The 9,132-nt window shown below is 37.0% G+C and overlaps 1 long non-coding RNA gene across 1 annotated transcript; it reads right to left on the bottom strand.

Moving 5' to 3' along the window:
- Positions 1–3,531: 3,531 nt before the first annotated feature.
- LOC149713076 (uncharacterized) lies at positions 3,532–7,742 on the bottom strand. The gene is made up of 2 exons (XR_016371639.1): positions 6,383–7,742; positions 3,532–3,624 (listed from the first exon to the last, which is right to left on the bottom strand). It is a non-coding gene; the product is annotated as an uncharacterized LOC149713076 (long non-coding RNA).
- Positions 7,743–9,132: the final 1,390 nt, after the last annotated feature.

The raw sequence follows: 9,132 nt of genomic DNA, 5'->3' as shown, positions 1-9,132 counted from the left end.
GCGAATTACGATGAATGCAGTGATTATAGAGTGATTATTTCTATTTCAACATATTACTATTTTTCATTTGGATTTTCGAATTCCTCGATTGATTATGTGTGATTATTTCACGAAAGGTGTGATTACCAAGGTGTATACAAAACATTACAAGTAAATCATGTGATTATTTTCTCAAGATTTCACGTGATTTCCAGTGATTAACGGAGATTTCTGATTACCTTTGATTACCCATAAAAATTAATGTGATTACTAATGGTATTCCAAGAATTCCAAAAAATTAAGTAATCCATTTCTTCGGTTTTGTACACCTGATTATTCAAGTGACTAACCCCTCGACTTAAAAGCTTTATAGACTTTTAGGCTAGAATTTTATCAAAATTTTGAAAATAAAATTTCAAGTCCGAAAATATTTTCTATACTGGCATTGATTTTCTTGTTTCTTTTTTTACATTGACTGTTGTAAAATGGTTTAGTGCGGATACGCGGTAGGGCTTCGGGCTAAAAAGTCACCTTCGGAGCTTTTTTTGTCGTCTCGGTGTTGCTGATATCAGAGAGAATTTATAATAGGGAGAAAAAGCTCTTGCCCTTGACAGTGCTAAATACTATGTAGCTCAAACATGTAGGCTGCGACGCTAAAACTGGCCAGGTAAATTTCCGGTCACGTGACATTCTTTTAATTTTAAAGTTTATCCTCAATCACTGTTGGTTGTACAATTACCCGATAAGGGTTTGCGATTTCGAGTGCGACTGGCGCCATTTGGAGTTATTGCAAGTCAGACGTTTCCCTTTTCCTAAAAAGGTAGTGTCCATCTCCCCTAGAGACCCTTCCGCAACATTCTAGAACCGCCCTAGAGGGAGGGGCCACTAAAAATAGTACCGGAAATAGACCTGGCCAGTTTTGTTGATCACGTGATTTTTGAGCTACATAATATTCCTCAGTTTCTACTCCCTATTATAAATTCTCTCTGCTGATATATGGAATTTAGGAATTTCTTCATAAACGTGTTTATTACATACATGTATATTATTTTTTTAAAACGAACGGGATATGAAGAGAAAGGAAGAGTGAAAGAGGCCTCTACCACGGACTCGAAATATTGGGGTTGATTAAGAGAGAAATTGCTTAGAATTAAATTTAAGAGAAGTTTCCGAGTATTTTGCCTTGTTCGCACTAAATAAAGCCGAAATGGAAGTTACCTAGATCTTGGGAATTGAGAGATACCTAGGCCTGAGCGTGTCAATTTTTACGTGGGGAAATACCCAGTTTCATATAGGAAATATTTTCACCCAATATATTTACTAGATGGCGCTCTTATTACAGTTGCAAAGGGGGTCTTCCATAAATTGTCGCGGGTATTTTAGGGGCCAATTATAAAAATTCTATGAAAGAGAATGGTTTCACCCTTAAATTAACGTAATTGTTTTAGGGGCCATTAATTTTTTATTGCATCTTTTGGTTAGATTGTATGGACAACAAAATTAATTATGAGATTTTAACATTGTTGTTTTTTTAGTAAAACAAAATTTCACGCCGTAGGATATAAAGAATGAGTAGATTTTACTGATGACTAATATTTTTTTAGCACCCTAGGAGCGAAGGCACTCGGCGTTGCCCGTCAGCCCCTAGGGATGCATTTTTTATTACTTTATAGGCGGACATTATTCCATAAAGAGGAGTTTTAAAATTTTTGGCCGCCATTTAAAAAGATGGCAACAAATCAAACCCAAAGACCATTCAGCCCGTCATATAGGTTAAAGGAAACCGGCGTACTAAATATTTGTGAAATCGGTTGAAACGCGCGGACTTTGTTGCATAGAGAAGATTTTTTACATTTCAGGGTGCCATTTTTTAAGATGGCGGCGGATTGGGGGGGGGGAAATCTTTCTTAGTACGCGCCTACTGCTTATGAGTAACGTTCCTGCAAATTTTCAGCCTTCTAGGGCAATCAGTCAGTCAGTCAGTCAGTCAGGACTTTGATTTATATAGATATAGATAAATGTGTCAATATTTACACCCCTGTAATGTTTCCTCGACAAAGAACAGCGGGTATGCAAGAAAATCTTTCGTTCCAAAAACTTTTATTTTTCATTTTCTGTCTGTTCAATTCCATTTAACTTACTACCGGAATTCGATTTCGAAAGTTCGTCTGTTTCGATTAACGAATAAATTGTATTTGTCCGCAAAATTCTTAAAATTCCCCCAGAAAATTGAAGAAAAAAACCATGGTATGAACCTCAATCTTACACCCGCCTAGATGCGTTGAGAAATCGACTACACAATGATTCCTATAAGTTGTACGCATTAATGCTGGTATTTATCGTAAGGAGACGACCAATTAGCAGCTTTAAACAAGATGGCCCAAGGGTTGGGCTCATAATAGTAGCCACATCGTACCGCACTTAACATGCGTAGAGAAAATTTGTGTGATGCGCTTTTTTAAGTGTGCTAGAATGATAACTTGTAATGGTAACTTCAATTTATTTACTTCTGTTATAGTGCGAAGCAAATAGAAAACCTGATTTCCCCCTCGATGCGGAGCCTTTAACAGTGATAAAACGATTAATCCTAACGCATAAGTATACCCTTATTTAATTACAGAAAAACAGAGTGATTAGCCCCTCGATGCGCTATTTTTAACTGTGCTAATATGATTACTAATAATGTTTACTTGAATAATTTGTCTTCTTATATAATTGTAATAGTGCGCCACAAACAGAAAACTTGAGAGACCAGTAATCTTAACAATATTGATAGTACTACTTGTAATAGTATGACACAAACAGGAAACTTGAATGAGTAGCCTCACGTCACGCAGTCTTTAAAAGTGCTGAAACGATTACCCGTAACGCAAACCTAAGCCTTAAAAGTAGTGCACTTCCCGGGCCACAAGCATTCAATAAATATACTTATGCTATAATTGTGATATCCCGGTGCCATAAGACCACTCTAAAATAACCTCAGTATATACTTGCCTATGCTTTTAAAATTCCCCTCGATTTTTTTCAATGAAAGCGTGAAATAATTGTCTACAAGTGAGAGGAATTTTTGGAGGGAGAGTATATAACTTAATCTTACTATCATAATTCCCTTCCTTTTAAGTAAGCGAACGAAAATTATCGTTTCACCACAATTATCTCCCTTTCACATTCCCTTCAATGACGAACGAAAATTTTTATTCTGCCAAAGGTGGTACTGTGACACTCCTACTACGACAACAGAACATGTCAAACTAAGAGCCTCATCGTAGATGTATGTACATCACACGATATGTGGCTAAAAATTGAGCTAAGGTAATTTGAGAAATATCAAAGCATAAGATTCTCCGTACACTATCGGAGAATCCTGACCCAGATTAAATTAGCTGCTCAATTAATTGAATAATTTACAAGTGAAATGGTGCAATTGAGTTTAGCAGAGGTGAAGAGATTGTGAGAATCTGCGCTATTAACGCGCCGGCACTGATCCGTTCCAATTATTACGTTATTAAACCAGTATTACAAGCATTCAATTTAGTATTGAAAATTTTATTCTTACTCGTTATTTGATGAATTATCCGTGGGTGCTGGTTTAGGAGAATGACCAAATCCCTCTGTAAGAAGAAGCAGCAACTCCGCCGTCGCAGACTACAAGGAGGAAAGTTTTAAAAATTCATATTTACGTCTGTTTTATTTTTCCTATTTGCACAAGGAAAGTATGGACGTTTAACCTTGATATTGTCATATACAATGGCTAATTCACATTCATATAATAGTAATTATTTCGTCAAAGAAATCGTAGCGTAGTGGCATCTTGTAAACCATAATATCAAAGGCAAATAGAAACAACAGGAAGTACTTGCGCACTGGGAATGCTAAGGAAAGTCATAAGTATAGCGCATTCAAAGTATAGGGAGCTAACAGTTCTGGCCCAAAAACGTCACATCCGTCTAACTCTTACTGGAATTTCATCCCCCCCTAGCGGTTGGAAGCAGTATTCTACACGCAACAATGCCAACCAGAGGGGGGATACATGACGTCAGACTACCTCTTCCTCGTAGCCAGTTGTTAGCTCCCTATTCTATGGAATAATTTGCAAAAAGCTGTGACTATTTACTTTAAAATTACGGAAGGGTGTGGGTTCTTATCTAGAAGGCCCTACAGGACGTCTAGAATTATGTTTTGCAACGCACACGAACCAAGTGTTGATATAACTTCTTTTCATGCATTAATCAATCAGAGCTCTACTTTAATAAATAATAACAGAAGGGGATAATAGAAGAAGGATGACACTGTGTATCCTCTTAATACTTTAGTCATGTAACGTCATTCTTGCCAGGCTCACCATTTTTGTTTACTTTCTTGCTCATCAAACTTCAGATGGGCATCGCACCGTGCTAGGGTGAATTCTATAATTGTGTGGCAATAAATCCCAGCAATCAACCCACAAACCTAGTCTTGGGGTGGGACAAATAGTTCGGCGCTAATAGAGTATTTATGATGATGAGTATGTGATTCGGTTTAGTAACCTTGTTACATATGTAATATGTTGGGAAGAATGACGTTACACTTACCCCGCTTTGTGCAGTACACTTCTCTGGAAGAGAAATTTTATACACTTCTGATAATAATACATATTTTAATTTCTCTCTTCGGTCGACTTTTGATGTATGTACGAATATTTTAGGGGTTTTAAATCATAGAATTCGCAGTGACAATCTGCTAGTAGATCCTTTTCAAAAGTCGGCGCAGTATAGCTGTTTTTCATAAAGTGTTAAGACAGAACATTGGGCATGAGTATCCAAAAGACGTTTAGATGGCGCTTGAAAGTTAACAGTCCACCCTAGTCCTTTTGTCTTTGGATAAAAAATGTTTTGGTTTAAGAAAAAGGATGTGATCAAACACCACTCTATTGAAAACGTTTTATTGTTTCCCCAGTAGCGTGCGGTTCAGTAAATCAAACCAAGAAGTGATATCTAGCTTATTAGGGAGAAGGTATAAGATGCCTAAGTATTCGCGCGCCTTAGTCCCAGTCCCCCTTTCAAAATACAAGGGGGACGTAAATGGAGGCCGGGCTATTTCGCCTCTCCTCAGTCGGAAAATACGTAATTTTCGTCATTCGCGTCGGGCTGACGTGAGTTTTCAAGAACCAATGAGATGCTGGTTGTAATTTAAAGGCGGGGATTAAATTCGGACCTACGTTTGGACTGGAGATAAAGATGGAAATATAGCGAATTTATACCTTCTCCCTAATAAATTAGATATCACTTCTTGATCAAACTAAACAAGTCGCTTACGCTCTCTTTACTCGTTATGTCATACTATCTTTGATAATATTAAGCTTGAACAAATAAGGCACACTGCTGTAACTATCGTTCAGTTCGAAGAGAAAATGAAATGAGCCTACAAATAGTTTTTAATCGATTTAAACTAATGGAAGAACATCAAAATCAATATCAACAGCTTTCCGAAATTTAAAGGCCGACTTCCATCGAAAAGAGTTCTAGCGAACTGAAAACCGAGCATCGAGACTAACAATGGAGCGACCGTGCCGATTTTCAAAGCCCCGCTGGGGTAAAAGATGGAAGAGTTGTAGCTAACACAATATAGAATTTCCTTCAGGGGAAAGCAAAAATTCGAGAGGAAATAAATTTAAAAGGATTTCCATTGTTCATCTTCAGTTCGCTAGAACCACATTGCATGGATTTCAGTTAGCGAGAACCCTTCCAACTTTTGCCCCCCAGCGGGGCTTCGAAAATCGGCACGGTCGCTTCATTGTTTGTCTCAATGCTCGGTTTTCAGTTCTCAAGAACCCTTAACGCTGGAAGTCGGCCTTTAAGATAATAAAAGAAAAACGGTCACATAGTTTAGAGGTAACAAATACAATGTGAAAAATATCAGTGTTTTTAGAATTCTTCTGACTATTCCGAATAAAAGCGTGAAAACAATGTTGAAATTAATCTTAGTCCTTTTCCAAATTGTTAGGGTATTTGAATGTTCAGGGGTCTTAAAAATGGTCTGCAATTAATCTCGCGTTTTAATTTGTATAAAAATATTCGCCTTGTCTTACAAAAATTATTGTTAAGCTCAGCACGTCAACTTTTGAAACTTAATTCATTGTCCCCTCTAAATAATTGAGGCGCAATGCTTATTTATAAAAAATTAACAGACATTTTATAATGGAAGTTTTCTGAATGATTTCGCTGTTATTTTTTAGTCTTAATCGATTGAATAACGATTGCCCGGACATTTTATTTTCCCTTCAAAGGAGTGATCCCTAGTAACGATTTGGCGAATCGCGATAAATAGTCAATACTATTATAAGTTGTAGAAAAAACGGTAACTTAATTGATTCCAAAATGGCATCAATAGCGAACGTGATAAAACAAAAATTTTAAATCATTACCTTTCCAATTTCTTTTGCTCTCAGTAATCCTTCCTGAATCTCTTCAATGTCTTTGGAAACCTGCCTTTTACACGAAGGCACAGGTGATTCTTCAACCGTAATATTACTCTGTCCTTCAATTTCTTCCATATCTCGTGTGGAAGCTCGGGCCCGTATCAAACCAATTAATTAAGTTTTTTTTTTTTTCAAGAGCTTTTTTTTTCCTCAATACGACGCACTCTGATTTTCCTCGTATTTACTCTAAAAGTGTCCCTTAAACACGAGGTTAGTCTACAATATATCTTATCTGAAATGGTTAATAATCTACGATTCAAAATTACGTAAACTATAAAGCAAATAGAAATAACAAAAGTAATCAGACAGTGAGGAGGTTAACGAAATCCTTTCGTAGTGTATTCTCCTTAAAATCAATCAATCAGGGCCCTAATTTATTATTACTTCTCAATTTTTTTTTCCCTTAAAATAGCCAATTTGGCTTCCGAGGCATTCGGGGAACGCGACAGAATATTTTTGGTTCTTGGAGATTATGATAGATTGTGTTGTACAAACCTGATTAATAAATATAATTTACTAATGTACGAGCTAGAAATCATACGCGATTTTTATAAAGATTTTTTCGTTGTTTCAGAGGCCAATCGAATCACGTGATTGTCACCAGCGCTTTCCTTTACTTTCTCACTTTCTGTTGTCTCTATATGCTTTTGATCTACGATACCTTATCGGAAACTCTTCATAATGTACGATTTAAAGATACGTAAAACTAGAATGACATGTTAAAATTCACCAAAGCCGAAACTACGCGGACTTGCACAATGATGTAAATCCTCATAGAGAAAAAGTACCTTCTGCCTTCTCGACATGTAGATTTAATTAAGTCCTCCTGAGTGATAACGAAAACAATTTTATCTTAAAAATGGAAAATCTATTGAATAATGTTTACAGTTTACCGAAGACTAGGTTCGTTTAGAAAATCTGTAGCTGAAATATAATGGGAAAAATCTTTAGTAAGAAAATCCAATTATCTTATCGGTGCATAGCCTCCAGCATTGTGTAAGGCCTATAAAAGGGGAAGTCCTAGAATAATTCTAATCAATTTTCTATGCGTTACTGCAGTAAAGAAAAATACGGCGCTCGGTGTCTTTCTATTAGTAACGCTCTTGCAGCGTTTAACTTGCGAAAGATGATTCGTCACTTTAGTAATAGCAAAGGTAAAAAAAAAAAAAGCAGAAAAAAGGCAGTATGGAGATATTAGCAGAAGTTAATGACTTCTTATCCTGAGAAGTATTGGACACTAAGGCTTTATATAGTATCCATCCCTGCAAGTCAAAATTGCCTATGGCAATCGTAAAAGAGGGTGGAAAGTTTCCTCCCCACTAGAAAAACGATTTAGTATACTGAAAAAAATCCCACGCCGAGAGGCTGTTGCACTCAAACTGTGGGGCGTGTTCAAAACTTCTTCAGCGCCAATCGCTGAAAAGCCGTCTGGGTAGAACTCTTATGAAAATCCATTACAATCCGTGGGCCTAGGACCCCACACTAGTTTGACCGGAATTTCTAGCAGTCTATTAAAACAGCTGTTCTTGTCACCGTTTCTGATTCGTTACCTCAAACCACAGGACACACCTTAAAGTTTCGTTACTTGCCCGCTGCTGGCGCGCAAATCAGCCTGCCAGCTCAAAATGAGAGAAGCGCCGTAGGTGGCGCGGTGATCGGACCTAATAAGAAGTTGGCTAACAGAGATGGTTCCGGACATGGTTAGAGTCCAATACTTCCCAGGATAAGAAGTCATAAACTTCTGATATTAGGAATCCAAGCCAATGAAAAAATGTTTAGTGCCCCATCTCAGCGCTATAGTCAAAAGAAGGAGAAATATTATAACGACCCAAATGTCTCAAAAGCCTTGGTAATATATGAAAACGTTCTATTTTTTTCCTAAGAAATTGTGGTTATTTTATAGCTTGGACCTTATAAAGCGTTATAAAGTACAGTGATGGCATCACGGGTGTCTAAACATGCGTGCGTATAATTCGCACAATTTTTCATTTCCCCTTTCATAAAACATAATTTTCCAACTAGGTAGTCCGGAGCAAAATGTGCTCAACTGCAAGGCCTGGTTTCCATTTTCCCTATAGAGGCTATTGTTTTCTAAGAAGCCTTGTAAGGGAATTTATGCCGATGTTAAAAACGAGCAGTGAACTCGTAAAGTATATCTAGACTGATCGATTTTGAGAATACGGCCAGAGAGAACCAGATGTTTTCGAAGATATGCTACATAATAGTTATATTGTTAATTACTATATGTAACAATATAACTGTTTTGGAGCAGCGCAACTCGAGGTGGAAATTGAGTATTTTTTAAAGTGGACAACTAGAGTCTGGGTCACAAGTTTAATAGCAAGCCTCTGTTGTAACCTAACCTAACGAAACCGAACCAAACTAAACCAAACCTAAAATAACTTAACCAAACCAAACCTAACCCAAAAGAAACGTAACCGAACTTTAACCCATCCTTACTAAACGAAAATATTACCATAATCAAAAACAAGATGGTCTAGCCCATAATTAAGCCACATCGTTTACGTACTCTTGCTTTTCTCTTTACGAACCTTGAGCATTCCGTACGTCCTGGGTTCGAATACCGGTGGTGGTGGAGAAGAAAATATATATTATAAATTGACAAAAGAATTATGGAGCCAGCGCCACCTAGAAATGGTTTTACGAACTACTATTTAAAAAAAACGAACGAAACA

The sequence above is a fragment of the Phalangium opilio genome, unplaced genomic scaffold, assembly GCF_054372755.1.
Source record: "Phalangium opilio isolate 3A_F unplaced genomic scaffold, DU_Popi_V2 ptg000009l_1, whole genome shotgun sequence".
NCBI lineage: Eukaryota > Metazoa > Arthropoda > Arachnida > Opiliones > Phalangiidae > Phalangium > Phalangium opilio.
This window is presented reverse-complemented; position numbering and strand designations above follow the sequence as displayed.